Below are 19,643 nucleotides of genomic sequence, written 5' to 3'. Positions count from 1 at the left end.
TGTATGTGTGTTCGATTCGTGGCACCATTACTGGTAATGATCCGTTTTTGGAGGGAGGCACTGTATGGGACAGTCGCTACGGATTTTAATTGGATTTTTCGAAGACGATGGCTTTTATTGTTGGGTGTAATTGCTTTCTTTGTTTCTCGAGTCTGTGGATCTGTAAGATACGTATGGGTCTATAAAGATATATTTATTCTTTGGTGACTATTTTGATGTCTTTGTTCTTGGGACTATTGATCTGTAAGATATTTATGGATCTATTAGGTACATGCTTATTATTGGTGTTCATATCTACTATTGTACGGTGACTTGGATTTTGGGTAAAGTGTAGGAATCGAATATTTTGTACCGATTATTGTGGCTTCGTCGCTATGTACTCTATCGTTCAAAAGTTTGGGTGCAGTTTTTATTTATTGGTTGAACAAACTATGGTTAGTTAGTTTGTTGAAAGTAACCGTCTGTAAAAAAAAAAGGTTGTCGCATATTTTAACCAGTCTGCAGAAAAAAATCGTTTTTTTAAGTATTAATTGAGCTCTTCATTTTCAAAGTGGTGTAAATCTATATATAATATAAATCTAGATAAATATACGTAAATTGCAGAGAAAGAAATAGAAAAAAGAATATGTTTTTCTTTCGTGTTTCTGTAGACATAAAATCACAATATGAAGGATTTTACAGTGGATATTTTTAATCAACAATTGTCTGGTAAAAATACACGGAAAAATTGAACTGGGCATGTGTATTTATGAAAAATACAGGTAAAATCATAAAATCGTCAAGTTGTGCAGGTAGCTGTAATATTTTCATCGTCTACAGTATGTATTTCCCTTGTATTTTTAAGAATTTCTTCTACATCCTTTTTTTTCATTACCACATGGATGATACCACACGAAATACACAGTTTCTGTTACATCTAAATGTTTTCCAGTTTATTAGCTTCGAGTTTTGCCTATTCATAGATCATGGATCCTCTGATAAGCCGCTACTCAGAGCGAGACTGCTTACTATGCGAACGGTCCTCGCGATTCGTCGGGCTTACAATTTGTCTAGGGGATGACTGAATTATTCTCCTTGTTTGATCTATCACGGTCGATTTTCTTACGCGTGATCCAATGGTGTTTTTACGCCAGAATTAATCACTGTGATTGACAGAGAGTAAATCCAAAAATATTTCAAGAAACTTAAAACTTCGTTTTAATCTTTTCATTCCCAAATTATTAACATCCACAAAAAGTGTCGTTATATTTCTGTGTATTCCGATTAGGGATTAATACCACTCAGCTGAGACTTACTTTCGACACTTATTTGACAATAATCAACAATACCGTGTGTAGATTTCATACCTTTGTTTCGTATATGTATATTTTTCGGGTTTAGAGTCGCATCAACAACAATTATTAGCGATAATAATATTTGCATATTTGTCTTTTTCCTTTCTTCTTGTTTTATATTTATTTCTTTCTGTGATGTAGTTAGAGCCTCATTAGTATTATTATTATTTGATATGATAAATATCATTCTTCATTGAAGCTCTTCATTATTTTGTTTTATAATATAATTGAGAAAAAGACTGGAGTCTTACAATAAGATTTTCTAAAAACAGTTTTTTCTTAAAAAATGATTCACTAAAAAACTAACTTTCGAATTTTTGTAGAACTATTTTTCTAAAAATGTAAAGTTCTAGTAAAACAAGGACAGGTGTTTTACAGTATAATCAGAAATGGGACGTTGGAACTTAACGTTAAGGATTTAACGCTTAGTTATCTCGTAAAAAGTCACTAAATCGTTTAAAAATCTGATAGAATTACGTCCAAGGTTACCGTTCCAAAGATAGAATTAATTGTTTGATAAAATCTCGGGTCATGTAAAACAAATTAATTAAATGTTGGAAAGGTTAGTGCTTCTTGAATCATACTGGCACGATGACTATGTGTATTCGAATTTGTACTTTCCCTCGACACACTTCATGCGAATCACTGTTGTGGGCAGAATGACGGGAATGATTTAGGAGTACCAAGTCAGCCTGAAGTACTCGCTTCTGTAACGTAGGATCGGAATGCGGAATCACAAATTACATATTACATATATGTAACTCAGAACGACATCGACGAGGATCTTCTGATGGAAACTTCTCGCGTTGTACGATGATCAGAACATTTTTTTTCGCTATACACGGAGTCGTTCGACATCAATAATTCATCCTGACGAGATGACAATACGATTTCAATATTACCGTTCGTTTGAGGTATTACATGTTACACGTTCGTTGAAACGTTCCGTCGATTTTTCATTCGTGTTTTAACGACAGAGCGTAGAATTTTTCAGATTAATATTAACATAGAAGCATCGAATCGTAAATTCGGTTAAAGATATAAATATCGAAATAATAAATAATAAATGTAATATTAAAACTGTACGCAGAGCTTTACAGTTTTGCTACTTAAATTCACAGAATTGTATCTTTGTTGTACGCAAGCCGAAGATACGCAAGAAGAAGACCGACATCGTTCAACCAGCCTTTGTCTGTCACAATGTATTCTAATCAGTCCGTCGTTACTTAATCGCTCATCGTGTTTTCTCGGTGATAAAAAAAAAGTAATGTGGATCCGCTATTATTATAGTCGACTTTAGACGACGAAGGAATATTCCATAAATGAATCAATTTTTTTTATGTACTTTTCCGTTACATAATAAGTACAAAAAAATATATTTCAAACCATCTAAATTCTATAGTACGTCTATGATAAATAATTAGTCTGAAATATTCAAGTCTGTCTACTAGTACATACAGTATGCTACAGTATACGATGGAGGCCATTTTGGATGCGTCGCCATATTGGACGACGGTATCCAGTAAACCAAATCATTAAACATCCGCAATTATTACAATTTCTTGTTGAGAATACATCTGGAAAATACTCTGCAATTATTTCTTAAGCAATTTATTTCGCTTATTTATTTGTACAAAATAAATCTTTCCTAATAATGTTACCTAAGCATTACACGCATGAAAAAGACACAGTATTGAAGGTGACGAAGAGTGAAAATAGTGGAAAAGTACAAGAAAAAGAAAAAGAAAAAGTTACATTAGATAGAAGATACTGATAACGCCATTCGAAGTCCTCTATTCCACGGTCAGGTTGTGTCAACAACGCCACTAATACAATGTACCCCGAAAGATAAACTTCCTCGTATCTTTTAAAAGCTTATTTCGCATACAACATTATTCTCCGTCACCCGGATCGAACCTAAATCCCGGAGCTTTGGGGATTCCGCACGCACACCGCGACGCCGCGATCGCTCATAAATCGCGCGCATAGGTATCCCGATTCCGGCTTTTTTTTTTTCTTTTCTCGCAATCAGTTACCATTATTCTCCCGCGAATCACCGGATGACGAGACGATTCATAGACTCTCTGGGATCTAATACACACGACGGATAATAAGCCGCGGGGAAAAACCACCGTAATTCATCGACAAATAGAACGCGATCGATTCCATTTATCGGCGCGTAATCGGTCCGTCAGGTAACGTTTCTTCGGCTATTGATTCTATTGACTGGACGTGAGAAGTTTGATCTTGTAAAAAGTTGCAATTATTAGGTGGTACCAATATAAATGGTCCACTAGTTTTTGTGAAATTCTGTATTCGTTTCGAAATAATTCAAATATCTATTCTATTTCAATAATATTCGTCACTTTTTCCGATCATCCTCCGCCATGTTAATGAAGATTGAAAAGATATTCCGAATCTAAAATGTATTGCCATCGTATTTGGAACAACGGTGAATTACTTGTATGTACTTTAGACGGCAGAATGAATAAAATTAATGGACATAGTTTTATTTCATTGTCCTTAAAAGAAAGCGAACAGAAACTTAATATTATAATAAATTGGGGTATACTGTGATACTTTTTATATGTGTGACTTTCTGAATGCGACTAGTTAAAAATTAAATCATTATATTTCATGCATTCGTTTAGAAATTATAATTATTTTAAATCAACAACTCTCAATTTTTGTCGCTCCATACACCTTCCTCTTCATCTATTTTTTTTTAACAATTTTCCCATCACTATTTGTGTTTAATAGATCAATAGTTTAATTTCATAAGGTCTGATAAAAGTCTGATTAATAGTGTCGGAAAAATCATAAATTTGGTCACTTTTTCACCATCCTCTTTTCCATTCAGAGATCCCAAAATTAACGATCTCATAAACAGGGCAATGCCACCGCCAGAAATTCTATATCTACATCAGTTTCCTCGACGATTGTCACGATCCATAATCGTCATCTGACACCTCGTCTGTGACTTCTCAATCGCGGCAACTAAATATAGTCGGTGATACCGCTTTCGTGGAGCGAAACTGCCAACTGGTTTACAATTAGGTACTTTGCGGGTGGCCGAAGGTCCATTGATGAAATCGCAACCAGAGTCGTGTGTATTTTACGAAAGTATACATATTTACTTTACATCTCAGGTCCCCGTCATCTCTTGCTCAGTAATATGTAATTTCCGTATTAATAAAGGGTATCCTATAGTTCTCAAAGATTAATGAAACGGCTATAATAGCAATTCTATAATAGCAAATTAGTTCCTCTCAATCTTAAAAGATAGACGACGTGTAATAAAACCGGAATTTCCGAAGGGAAACTTTGGAATTAAAATGGTAACGGTTTGCGTGAATACTGCAAGTTAAAAATTTGTTTACAACGAATACAGATTTAGAAAAAGACTGGAATATTTGAAGAAAAGTTAACGTTCTCGTAAGCTTTCATAAAAAATAAAAGGACCACAAGTATTTGAAATCTGAAATTATTACGCTATAAGAACTTGTTTAATTACATGAAAATGGAAAAACCGATCCCAAATTGATGTTGTTACATGACAGTTTTTACAATTCAAGGGTATCGAGTGACAGGATTAGGCTACCGAAACACACAAACTTTAGGGTCGGTCAGGTTTATGGCTAACGCTATATCTTCGAAGCAGCTATACCAGAGAGTTCGACAACTGGTAACCAGTTCCACAACTTGTGACCGGCCGTGACACGCTGGTGCCACAAACGCATCCTTGCATCCGCCGATCGACGCGCTAGCGCGCGAGACCACCTGTCGCGGCCTCGGCGTTCACCAAGAAAAATTCGTCGGGAGTCGACTATTTTCAGAATGAACCCGTGTTCCAACTCTCCCCGGTCGACCTTCTCTCATCGCAGACGATATTTCTGCACGTATTAGGGAATCGTTGAATTTTCAAGAAACCCGACGTAGCCAGATTCGCGTCGATTTCCGATAAATAAAACGGTAAACATGGACACGTTTTTTTTTCCGAGGAATCCAGCAATCGATTCGCTATAAATAGCCAGGACACATCCTTTGTTACGCGCCCGAGAGTTTTTGAGAAGGAATCTGCATCACGATTCCCTCCCTTCCCAAGATCGGGCCATAGTTTTCGGCGTTCTTCGTCTTGTAGGAATTGTTATTTCGCGATGTTTACCGGCGCCGCGAATGAAACGGTCGGCTGGACAGTGTATTTTCTCGCGTACGTGCCGTTTTTATTGTTATTCTTAAGTGAAAGCGAAGAGGTCTGTGATAAACAGCGGGAATGATGTAGATACAGTTCGAAAGATTCTTGCATGATGTTTGATACTTGTTAAATCAAATTACAGTGGACTATAATATGTATAATGCACTAGTATAGAGGGCAAAAAAGTGACTTAAGGCGAAAAAAACTGGATTTCCCCCCTCCCCCATCCGACTGATAACCTGGCTACGTCCATGAGTACATACACATTGGTACAAACAGAATACATAGTCTGATTATACTAGTACGATTACGTAGTAAAACATCTTCGTCAAAATTCAATTATCAATGAATGGGTGGCTCCGTTCCACCACCGTAACCGTGAGATTATCACGATTATCTGTACATCCCCCCTCCCCCTCGCACCGTCGGTATCCTGTCAAACACTATCTTCCACGAGCCGATCTGAAAATAGTACAGCCGTGTACCTACGTAAGCAGCAACGCGTAATTTCTCGCGAAAACGAAATTCACGCTACTCCTAACACGTCAATGAGCGCGTGAACAAGTGGTTTCCAATATTGGTAGAAATCGATCGGAAGCGACTAGTCACGCAAGCACTTACGCCGTCGTGATTCATTCCGTGTGTGTCAACAAATGAGAAGCGAGAATCCCGTTATATCAGCCTCGTCTGGGTGTTTATGATATACTATATAAACGTGTATTCGATCGTGTATACACAAGGTGGTAAGAAAAAAGGGTTCAGAACTTCAAAATAGTCCTTATACACATCAGTGGAAAAATGAATACAGTAAAGTCGCGTTAACTGCGCAGAACGGCCTCTACGTTAACTGTCCACGCATCATTCTTATCGCTGGGGGCTGTCGAGGCTCGGCTCGAAATTTACGAGGGGTTGAACTGGTAACGGTCCACGCTTACTGCGCGTATGCGGTCCTTACCTTCGCGCAATTAAGGCTACTTTAGTGTATTTTCAAAGTTACAGACAATGCTTCGTTTCGGTTGAAACGAGTGATTCTATTTAAAAAATTATTTATACCTTGGAAAATAGTAGCTTTTCGACCCATGCTTGTTAGGATTCTTTTCCTCTGTTTGACAAGTACTATCTTACAATATCTACCCTTAAAGTTCTGAATCATGTTTTTTTACCTGTAATCCAAATCATTTGAATAGTTAAATATTTAAATCGACCTAACACTGTTCGAACATATTGCGTTTGAAAATTTTCATATATGCTCGATCTGTCTGCTCATGGACTCATGATGAGGACTTTCTCGAGGCGAAATGGTTTTAGCCCGTTCGACTCGAAATTCACTTCAGTTCAGATGAAACTTCGTTGAACTTCGATGCTCGCTTAGTAAGCTTGTAACATTACGCGAAGTTCCTTTCGAAAGTGAATAAAAGTGCCTTGCAATGTTTCTTCTGCCAGGTGTATGCACTTGGAATTCGCTGCACGGAAGTGCGACTTTTCATTTCAATAGCAGGATGACTATTCGGAAAGTGATCGTAATACTGATGATATTACGTTTCTATTGAACTATAAATTGCAAAAAGGAGTTACTAAATATTTGCCAGGTTCGAAACCGAAGACAGTGGAAAGGGAAAATTTTGAAGTCGCTATTAGAAGTGACCTTCTCATCGTGAATGTTTTATGGAAGTGAAAGATTACAAAATTTATATTTCCTTTTGGGGATTCCAATTCACCGAAAATTAATTTTATTGTATATTGCTTTGTATAGCGATTCTGAGTATCGTATTTGAATTTATGGAAAGATGTACGATCGACAAAAGGATCATTCGCTTGAGTATATTTCTGTTATGACAATAGAAGGTCATAGAAAACGACAAAATAACATGTTTGTTTGTAATAACAAAGTATTCACGTACGTGTTTTACATCATCTCTAATGTTAGAGATATTCCAAGCAACAAGTGATGCAAACGTTTAAACAAATACTGCCTCCGAAGTGCTAAGTATACGATGACGTTATAATTCCACAATCAGATGTTCACGCAAATTTCGATTTTCATACTGCTTCCAGGCACACCAAAATCGAAGAAAAGTTTGTCTCATCTGTCGAAGAAAACAAAAAGTACGGAAATAAAATAAAAATTGTATCTACTGGATACTAAACTGTAGAAGTTTGTACAAATTCACACACTTAACCCACAATAACTAATATGAACACTAGAACTACCAACGTTCAATCCTATTCTAAATTAATTCGTATAATATATTGACATGTATAATACATACAACAATATAATATAATACAGTACTATGTAAAATGTATAATAAATTCATAGACAACACAAATTCCCACAAAAGCATCTTTCAGATTTCAGTAGGAATTGTAAAATAAGAAATTTGAAATTTATCAGTTTGACTGGTTCTGTGGGTCTAATTTTAAGCAGAATTTTACATTCTCTCTCGGATTAAAAAAAATTAATGATTTCATTAAAATCTTTTGAAATTGTTTGTTTCGTTGTCCGTCACACCTTCGTGCCTTGCATCGAACGAACTCTCTGCTAATTACCGAAAACTAGCTATCTGACTGTCCTCTATCTCCATGTTCACGGATCACACATTTAAGACAGCAGACTGACCCACATCGACGGGATTTGATTTTTTTTTCTTCTTATTCTCGAACTCATATGGGTTCGCTTAATTCAACAAGATTAGCCGTATCGAACGACGGAAACCAGTGAACGCAGCGCGATTTAAACCTAAACGTTTTGCCACCGTCACGCAACAGTCGCATGCGTTCGTCAAGAACAAAAAAAATTTGGTAACGAGTGGAATAAGCCCAGAGAACCAGGGACGAACATCGGGCGAACTTAGTGCTTGTTTTTCTTTCAAAGCTCGCCTAGTTTATGGAGTTCGTTCGGATCCGTAATAGGAACCATATTTGTCTAATGAAGATTTCCTCTTCGGTACGATTTTCATCTTGCCCTATATTTATACTCCTTTTGTTATAGAATATTCCGTGGAGAGTTTTTCAAATATGGACATAGTAACATTAAGTAACTAGTAGAATGTAGATAGTGTTAATATACAAGCAGTCACGCGTTCGTTCACAACTGTCAAGTGCAAACATTTTAAGGCGACTCCTGTGTACTTTATTTTATATTTCCATAAATTTTGTCTTCGATACAACTTCCATCTCGTTCTATTTTTATACCCCCTGTTTTTAAGAATATTCTAATGAATTTTTTTAACTGTAGGCAGAGACACGAGTGATTAATAGAATTTGAAAAGTAAGCCATGGTAAAAAGTGGCCTTTATGATTCTTCCGACACCTAAACTATCAATGAGACATTATTCTACATGTTCCAAGGAATTAGGAATGCATAATTATTTACCGCCATAATATAATGGGAGTATGTATGTCTATAAAGACTATCTTTCCCATCACATTGTCGATGAATAGTTATGGAATCCTAATTCCTGGGATCATAGTTAATAGTTTAGGTGTCAAAAGAATCATAGATATGGCCACTTTTTACCATCCTCCATTGAAGACCGGAAATCGTCCCTAATCCGAAATGTGCGTGTCTGTAGAAGGTTCTCTTGGAACAAAGTTTCGATAAACTTCCTGGAACGAGACTTTCATAGATTGTTTTGGGAACAGGCTGTTTTATTCACAGCCTGTTTGCACATACGTAGGTACGTAATAGAAGAGTTACCAAAGTTTCTGTTTTACTTTCGAAGTTGCCCAAGCTTCGAAATCCACGGCTCTGAGCGCCAGTGCGGACTTCCCCGATGAGTAATGGTCGCCCGTGAATTTGCTTTCACAACGCGGGAACACGCGTCGTATTGTCGGGCGGTTTTTTGTCGAGTGCCCCACGCGACGATGACGCAAAAACCTGACGACGGGACGAACAGAACTGGAAACCTCCTGTTGCTTTCGAAGGAATAGTGACGAATCGATTGTGGGATAATCTTGGCGATACAACCAACCGCACCGGCCGCTTCTGTTCGACGTTTTCTGCATTCAACGTTCTAGATAACGGGCCTATGGCGCTTGATAAGTAGCGATGGCACCAACCACAGAATGGTCCTGGACAGTGTCTGTGATCAGGTCGTTTCCGTTTTCTACTGAGAATATGTCACCGATCAATTAACAACGTTTCTGGACAAAAGTGAATTGGAGTAGGCAATTTTTAGGATCGGACAACTTTTCTTTGCTACTTTTCGGTTCTTCTGGATGAAAGCACCCCTTAAAGTATGTTTTCCTGTTTTTCTGTATCTCTTCAAAACCATAGTAGATATAAAAATATTGTTGCATTGAAAATTCAATGGCTTTCTATGTTCTGTAAGACTGTATCATGTAATTGTTATAATATTGTTGTTTAAATAAACAAATAAATAAATAAATTTTTAACCATTTTGTTAGATAGTAGCAAGTCTGCCGGCCGAACTCTGATTGCTGGAGGTTTTTCGTTAATATCTCGTTAACAAAGCCTCCGATAACATTTTTGCTACGGAGAAACTTGTTCCAAATCACCATTTCAGGGACCTACGACACTTTTGTTACACCCTGTAGTATTTACAAATATTAGAATATTTTATTTCTGTGGTTCTGGAACATTCAAAAATGTATGAAAAGTATTATATTATAATATTCTTATTATCGAAGAACTTGCCCACCTCGGGCATAGCTGAATGGTATGCAATAAGTGTATCTGAAAAGCAAGATCGGCCAAAGTTGTCTGTCTATTTTCTTCACAGATATTTAATCGTGCGATACTAACAGTGATAATAACAGTATAAGGTCGTTGGATGTCTGGAAAATAATGATACGTACCGTCGGTATATCATTGAATCAGAATTATTGAGCGTGTAAGGTCAACTCTGGCTGTACCCAGCACAAGTGTATCACGAACACCAACCCGTATCGATATACCATGTATTTCTCAAGTACACACGAAACGAATCATCATCCTTTTTTATAATTAGTAATAGAATGAAATGAGACGAGTCATAGATACAGAAACTACGCACCTGTTACCGAGCCAATACGGAACGTTTGACGATTTTCTGACGGTGGTTTCACCAGGGCGCTTAGATTATTGCGCCGATAATTTAATCGTTCTTCCGTGCGTATCATCGTTGAGTCACCGATCGGATATAGATAAGCGTCGCGAGCTTTTCTGATCCGTGGAATTCGTTTCTTTTTCTTTTTTCTAGCCCCGTTTCTACGTCAGACGAGATTTCGCCGCGCCGGTATCGTCGGGGCGTCGGTGTTCACGCGTCGATCATTTTGACGGTACGTGCGATCCTCGAATTACATTTTACCGTTCATACGTATTCGCTCGTTGGTATTCGATTTGATTTAACAAGACATGCGACCAATTTTCCGGAAGAAAAATTTTTTCCACACTGACTAGGGGTGTTATTCTGATGTTGATTTCGTGTTGAAAAAAAATGACGGTTTTAAGTTACATACGCTGCGTGGCATAACTATAAAACTACCCCTAAATTTAGTATTTTAGAAAGTAGTGAATTTATAAATTTTTATATTGCTAAAAGCTTATCATGTTTATCGAATCGATAGAAATAGATACACGTTCATCGTTGGTAGTTCCAGTATTAATAGTGAAATATCGATAAAGAATTCGAATTGCACGTTCAATCAAAGCTTTTATTAATAAGAGTCCATCTTCTTTATTTCGTTACCCATAAACGTTTTTCACGAATGAAATCGGAATCGAATCGACTAGATTTAACGAAACTCGAATCAGTAGGACGGAAATTTGCGTGATCCGTCCATTTCCGCTCGAATTCAAAGGATTCCTTCAAATAACCTCTGAAACTAGCTTTCCACCAAAGATCGTTCCCGATCCCGTATTCCTCAAACTTTGTTCGTCTGTTCTGACTGAAAATAAAAACCAAACCTCTGAAATTCATCATTGCATTAAGATTCAATTTTACATATTATCAGGAATGGAATAATAAAATGGCCGTCTAGAAAGACATCGTCAAGATGAATTTCTGGTTAATAAAAAGTACCAGAAAAACAGTATCGTCGCGTTACGTTGTACTTTTGAATTTCAAGTGTCCCGTACTATCGTTGAAAGTTATCGTTCCTTATGCACCTGGCGATCGCAGACCATCTGGAATGCAAATTCCCGTCCACTTAAAAAGTTTCGATCGACTTTATAAGGAGATGTAATGCTTCGACTTGATGAGACGCTCGACATTCCAAAATAGGAATCGCGTTTATTCCCGTGAAATTCACGATCGTTTCGCTCCGTTATCGTCTACGCGTCGCCTGTTCACCTGGTAATCTTTGGAACGTTTTATCAGAGTTCATTCAACGTTGTCTCCCCGATCAGTTAAATAATTATTAGACAATCAGTGCATGAACACGGATATTGCATAACAATCTGTAACCTGATGGTAATAAGGTTTTTATAACGTACGCGACTTGCAAATAAAATACAAAACACATCACTGAAATTAAAAACGATACATACCTATCTATAAAATTGCAACTGTCGTAGATAGATCTATAAAAATATGCGTTTGCAGGAACATCCACAGTCTGATTGTCTGTATGTGTTCGTTTTATAATTCCAGCGCATCCATAAATATATCAATATTCTTCTCGACCGATTAAATATTCGATTAATAATTATCCGACCATCAATTTTATATGAACTGTTCGCAGACCAAAGTGACTAATACCACATTCTGAATTTTTTTCAAATTTCAGTACAGAAACACTTGATTGATATTTCACTTTCTCTACTTAAAATAAATTTCCTTGAGAATTTTTGGTGGAATTAATGACATTGGCAAACGAACGGCTTACTTTTTGATATAATTAATAATCACGGTTACAGTGAGAAGTATGCTCTCTATCAGCAAAATTTAGGGGAGCAAAGTTTCAATTCCAGAAACTGTTAATAAATCACAGTCATTCGAAATTGTCCATTCGAATCGGTCATCAATCCCAAGGGACAGTCGATATAACTCCAGGAAGCGTCGAGTTTCGATTAAGTCCTATTACGTAAAGCCAAGACGATCATCGCTTCCACCGGAATTATCGTCCAACTGCACAGGTGGAGAAAAATGTCTGTCCCCAAATTATATGTCTATTACCACCGTCACACAATCGTCATCGAATTGCTCGAATTATTATCGATTATCGGCCGGATCGATCTGTTATTTGTCGGAAAAAATTCCGAAGGCAAACGTAACCCGGGACATACCGAACACGTTGTTTGTCCCGGGCGACGATAAGAATGACACTCGAATTCAAAATTCCAAGTGTTCTGTTCCCTATCGTGTCGACTTCCTTTCTTTATCCTTCGATTAATGAACCGGTCGTCAGCAGAAACACCTATGAACACAGTCACACGATTTAATTGCAGGTTTATGCGTTAAAACGTTCAAACCGCGACTTCCTACTTTCACCTGTCTCGCAAGTCACATCCTCTGCGTCACGCGGTTAAAATTGTCTCGTTTGCTACTTGAATCCCATGACTATGTACAAATTTCTCGCTGATTCATTGGCTTCTTACGCTTTTTTCATTGGTTCGGACGCCAGTGAAATCAACGGTTGAAGGTAAATCCTGCACTTTCCATTCCTTTTTGTTTGTTACTTTATATAGTCAAAATGGCGGAGAACGATGAAAAACGAATAATGTGTACCGTTAAAGTAGCAGAGGGTTTTGAATGCGTTTCGAAACAAAATTTCAGAAAAAAACAGTGAAGTAACTTACTGGTACACATTATTAGTTATATTTATATTTCATATTAGTATTAAATTTTGTATTTCTTTGAAACATAAGAGCATTCAAATTGAGAGACTAACACTCGTGGTGGGAAGGGGAAGCAACGTAAGAAAGTGACTGGAAGGCGCCAAAAATATTAAAGTCTCGTATTGTCTCTATTTCACAATAAAAGGGCAATGTGCGAAGGTCGACGGGCGATATATTTTCCCCCGAGAAATTCAGGGACAGAAGAAAGGTTGGCAAATATGTCGTCTTCATGGCGAAATTTCAGGATTTTTTAAATGACACCGAAGGGTCCTCCATATTGAACACGACTTAAGGGATTATATACCTTTGAGTTGTTAAATAAGAGGGAAAACTATAAAATCTGTTTGTGTATGCAGAATTAATGTTTATTAAAAATTCAACATATAAGTATCTCTTATTAAATGTTATTGTCTTAGTAAGTTTTTAGCTACATATCTATCAAGAGAAGAAAGTTAATCAGTCATTTGAAAATAAATTGACAAGCGATTTTCTGTCATGTAAGTAGTATAATTGAAACAATTTGCATACTGTATGACGGTTATAGGAAATAATCGATCATATTCTAGTACAGATAGGCACATCTAATCATATTCCGAGTTCTCTTAACACGTCAACTAAATAAGCACCTGCGTTATCGGAGAAACGTACCTATCTCTTTCATGTTAGTTCAAAGTATAACAATTTGGGTTTTTTCGCGCAATTGCATCAGATGATTAGCGACGACAGCGTCGATTATCTAATCTTAAAATAACACCAGAGTTACTAGTCATTTTGAATTCAATTGAAACAACCTGTCATTCATTATGAAATAATTTGAAATAGTAGAAGCTACTAATAATCACGGCTTATGTCATTGAACACGAATCCAAATAATATATTAATTAAATGATAATTTCATACGTCATTATAAGGGGTGTTCCCAAAAATCGTGGTACAACCAGCCAGGTGGTGATTTTACATGTAAAAAGTCAAAAAAAAAAAATCATTAACATTATTTCATTTAAGGCTTCGATTTCGAGATAATCGAATTTGAAAAGTTGTTGGATACACGGACAAGAGAATAGGACTTACTACCATGAGTAGGTAATACACACGATACAAATCAATTTTCAAATTCGATTTTCTCAGAACCGAAATCTCAAAAGAAACAAATTTTTTCTTACTTTTTCGACTTATGTTTTCTTAGAAAATCACCACCTGACCGATTGTACCACGATTTTGGGGACACCCATGTATTACATTTCGTATCTTCTATAATCAGTGTAACATTCTACCTACCTACGACTATACAGTTCCGTGCATATTTCCATACGTATATTTGTAATATTTTATTTTATAATATTTTATGCTTAATCAACCACTTAAAGCGAGGAGTAACGGAAAACTACAACTAAAATTATATTACTACAGTACAAGGTATATATTAAGACGAACTAGTGAGACCGGTTAAACAAATTTCGGAAAAATAATGAAGGATAAAGCAAATTTCAAATAAAAATCATTAAACAGTATACGCAACACAGCGTGAAAAGGAAGCTTGAAATTTCAAAGTTAATAAACATTGATCGTTACACTGTCATTACAAAATATATCAACGATAAACTGTATCAAGTACTATTTATAGGTTACGTACAATAACAGAGCATTCTCACTGAACCTTGCCATTAATACCGTCCTAAATACGCTACACTTTCATTTTATCGTTGAATAATTTCAGTAAACACAATTCGTATTATTATCATCTGTGCATTAAAAAAATCCTTCGTGAACCGTACTTAACCCTCCGTAACCCCCGTTACCAACTTACATCACTCCCCCCGCTCCCTGGGTCTCTTATGTCCAGATCGATGTTTTTCTATTTTATAGGGTCCCAAAAAATCTGAGAAAATTCAAAGACACTATCCACAATACATTCTCCGCCCTGTTCAAGAGTATATCACGAAACTGTCTATTGGAATACAAAAAGACCGCGTGGAGTCGAATCTCGGGGTCAGACGGGGATCATCAATCGGGGATCGATGTCGTTCAGTAACGACACATCGTTTTCTTTTCATTTTTTTTTTTTCGTTCAGGATTTCGTGTAAAACTAGTCTATTTTAAGCGAGGAGGCCGCCAATGTTGTTTCGCGGCCGATGCGCTCGCAAATTAAACATTGAAGTAGGACAAGGCGCGATTAGGTAATGCAAAAACTCCGATCGACGTCGACTGGCGAGAGAGAGAGAGAGCTTTGCTACGTCACGGATTCTTTGCTCGCCGTACCGATAATCGTCAGGGCTGCTCCTCTTCCACACGACAGAGAGATTAGAACTTCCAATGACTCGTTAACTTTTTAGCCGCGTTACACGCCACAGCCGCCGTGTTGTTACGTCACACATGTAACGCGCGAATGGGATCGTTCCTCCGCAAGGCGCTCTCGCATCACCGTCCCCCACGACCTTGCGTCGTCGCTGCATCTGAGCGGCCGACGAAAGACGTGTCCCTCCAAGCCGCGTCTTCGTGCGTGTGTTGTTTCGACAAAATATGTATATTCGTCAATCTACTAAAAAGTGTTACGGTCAAACATGACTGGCGTAGCACCTACGAACAAAGTTGGCTTCCACTAGGGGAAAAAATAACGTATGGAAAGGGCCTCCTACCATTTGGTATTTGGAATTACTGAAATGTATGCCAAATTAACATTCGATTTAACATTTATTTCACTACCTGGAATAAATTTATCAAGTGGTAGAAGACTTTTCTTCTACGCTGGTTTTTCTCCTAGTGGAAGCCGAGTTTGGTTGACACCGTACGTATCATCGTTGCAGGAATTATTTGCTTACCGATAGAAACAGAAAATATTGGGTAGAAAATTCAGATTTCCATTTTTATAAAAATAATTACTTACTATTATCGTAATTTTTAAAAAATTACTTATAAAGTGCGAAACGTGTAAAAGTCCAGTATATAACTGTTAAATTTCTGAAATATTTTTACTAAGAATTGTGCTTATTAATATTTGCTTAATATGCTAAACTAAAAATATGGGATATTAAAAGTGCAACTACACTATATGTATAAACATTTAATAATTTTAAATTTATAATTTTCATTTCTTTGCCTAATGACATTCACTGATATGCAGTCAATTACTGGTTGGTTTACTATATGTGTATATATATTTGATGTATGTATTGTATTTAACAGTAGCAAGTAATTGTGCAATAGCTCTTCCAGTGACGAAAAGGAAGCAAAACCATGAAGTAAGTCGTGCATCAACAAACGTGTGAAATCTCAAGAGTATTATCTTCAACGAAGACGTTCCGTGATAAGAAAAATGGGACTCGTCGATGATGACACGAAGTTTCGACGGCGACTAATAGCGAAAACCAGAAAGGATCTTGCATCGAGAAATTACGAACGATTGAGAAACATCGAGCCAGACGATCCTATCGTATCCGTGTAAACGAGTTTCTCCATCAGCCTGTTCGTGATACACGAAAATTAAAACGATCGAGGTTAAGCTAGCGTTGCTCACGGAATTTGGATCATCGATGGACCCCGATCTCGATCCCGTCTTATTGAACGTAACACGACGCAGTAAAGCATCTAAAGGATGTTCCTACGATATCAAGTACATTTTCCTTTCCTCTGAAAAGAGACTTGATTCGTAAATCATCATCGTTACCTTACCCATTCAACGCCCAGAACCCTTGAATCGTTATTTAAAAATGATGGGACTGATACAGCATATATAACACTTGTTATTTGGAAGTCGAAAATATCGATATTAAAACAACTTGTTTTTTAAATTTTTTAAATTTATTTTTCTCCCAAACATTTTTTCCGGAGAAAACATTATTTCTAGCGATTAGTTATATAAAAACTGACCCCAATACGTGCACCTCATCTGTATTTTCACGTCGAAACCCATGGAAATATGATTTTCTATATGTGACGTATATGTACATCACAGTGGGCTCTCTTAAAGAGTTACGGAATTTTAACACTTGTAACATTTATCACTGTACGCAATAAATGTTAATAAATATATAAATGTTACAATGAAAAGGAAGATCGACAGAATATTAACCCTCATCCGTCCCTCGTTTTCCAAACTTAAGTTCTCCTTCGGTGTCAAACTGACAGAGTTGTAAAAAATTAATACAAAGAAGAGATAAATAATCAATTTTGCAAATTCTTTAAAATAGAAGTCACGTAGCCTCAGCTAAATTTACCTACACATGACTTCTGTCATTCTACATCATAAGGGACGGATGATGGTAATAAAGTTCCTTATTTCACCCGACTGAATCATTCAATAATTCAATTACCCGCGTCGAATATTTAGTGGCCACCTGAAAGCAATACTCTTTAATAAAGAGAATATTTTTATATCTCTATGAATTCCATCTACAAAAGCCTAAGCGTTATCCTGAATTCGCATTTGCGAAACGTTACCACGTGCAGATTTATGTAAAGTAAGAGAGCTAATTTTAAATGGAAATATAGAAAGCAGTAAATGAGGGAAAAGATTCTGCATAATAAATTACACGATTTTATGGAAATTAATACCAACGTATGTATGACATAATCGAACTGAATGAAGGGTAATCAGTGTAGAAGCATCGATAATTGGTGCTACCACTCCGATGACACGCACAATTTAATAACATCTGTGTTATACTTGTTCCACATGATTCATCGCAAATATAGAAAAATCTGTGCGAAAGAAATCCCCGGCGATATTGTTACAGTTCCTAAGTCATTATGCTAACAATATCTAATACCTATACGTGACAGACTACGCGAGAGATAACTAACACTTTATTTAAACCGACACTCAAGGAGACCCGTCAAGAGCACATTTATAAAACCACGATAACGCGCGCGCGCCACGCCGCGAATACAAATCCGATTTCACTCATTCATCGTGATCTATCTTTATCATGTCACTTTCAGATTTGTCTTGTTTGGAAAAAAAAAACGATGGAAATACACGCGTTGCGTCTTGATTAAGATTCACGAAACATTTTTCATGCCATTCGAAATCTTATGAAATAAATGTATAATTCGTTGTGATATTTAATGCTATATACAATATAATACCTGCTTAACCCTTTCACGCCTGAATTTTCTTTTAAGAGTAAAAAAAATATGTGATTATACATTCTAACTTGGTAGACTGTTTATATGATATTTTGTTATCAATGTTAGTCAATTCTAAATTTTCTAGACCTACTAAAGACATTTAGAACATGACAATAATTGGAATTCTAGCAATAAGTGCCAGAGAATAGATACAGCGTGGATCGGAATGATTATTTCGGAAAGTTGAACGGAACCACTCGAGGAAATGTTTACATTTCGAAACGATGAAACATCGCTAGAAAATCGTCGGGAATAAGAATCCAGCCAGAGCGTACGTGATTCCAGTTGCGTGCTCGCCAATTCGGCGACAAGATGTAAGGTCAGTTTCGAGCAGCCAGGGATCGTTTTTCTTCCCGTCGTTCCACTACACTCGGTCAAGAACTCTGCGATCGAGGCTCATTGGGGGCGAAACGGGAGGCGACTAATAAAAATAGTCGAAGTCGTATTAATAGCAAACGAAACGTGCGCGATGGCAAGAACGATCCTGAGTGTTGTTCCCCGTCCGCAAAAAGCGAAGGCGAACACGGATGGATCGAGAATGAACCGGTTGGAAGTCTTCCAGTGGACGAACAAAAATTTGGATGATTCATTTCGAAGAAGCGAATTGATTTTAATGGAACCACTTGGCCTTTGTTACGATGGTGAATTTGTGAATTTAGGTGTTTTAAAACAAAATTTATTCTCATTTTGTAACACTATTGCAAGACTACACTTTACGATATTACATTTACTCGTCTAATATTTTATACGATGCTCATTCATTATCAATTAAAATGGTTGAATTTTGAAACAAAATTTATTCTTATTTTGTAACACTATTGCAAAACTACACTTTACGATATTACATTTACTCGTCTAATATTTTATACGATGTTCGTTCATTATCAATTAAAATGGTTGAATGTTGAAACAAAATTTATTCTCATTTTGTAACACTATTGCAAAACTACACTTTACGATATTACGTTTACTCGTCTAATATTTTATACGAAGCTTGTTCATTATCAATTGAAATGGTCTGACGATTAAGAACAGTCAAGTACTGATGAGTTAGCCTTCGACGACTTATTAATTCACCTTGTACTCACTGTATTAGAGGTATCAATATGTAATCCACTACTTCTTGACGAATTCAAGAGTTCGCTTCTATGGGAGTTAAGAATCTGTATTATTTAATTGTGCTCATAACGATTTTCTAGTATCC

Source organism: Dufourea novaeangliae, unplaced genomic scaffold, assembly GCF_001272555.1.
Source record: "Dufourea novaeangliae isolate 0120121106 unplaced genomic scaffold, ASM127255v1 scaffold25, whole genome shotgun sequence".
NCBI lineage: Eukaryota > Metazoa > Arthropoda > Insecta > Hymenoptera > Halictidae > Dufourea > Dufourea novaeangliae.
The sequence above is the reverse complement of the archived record's forward strand: the minus strand, read 5'-3'. Positions refer to the sequence as shown.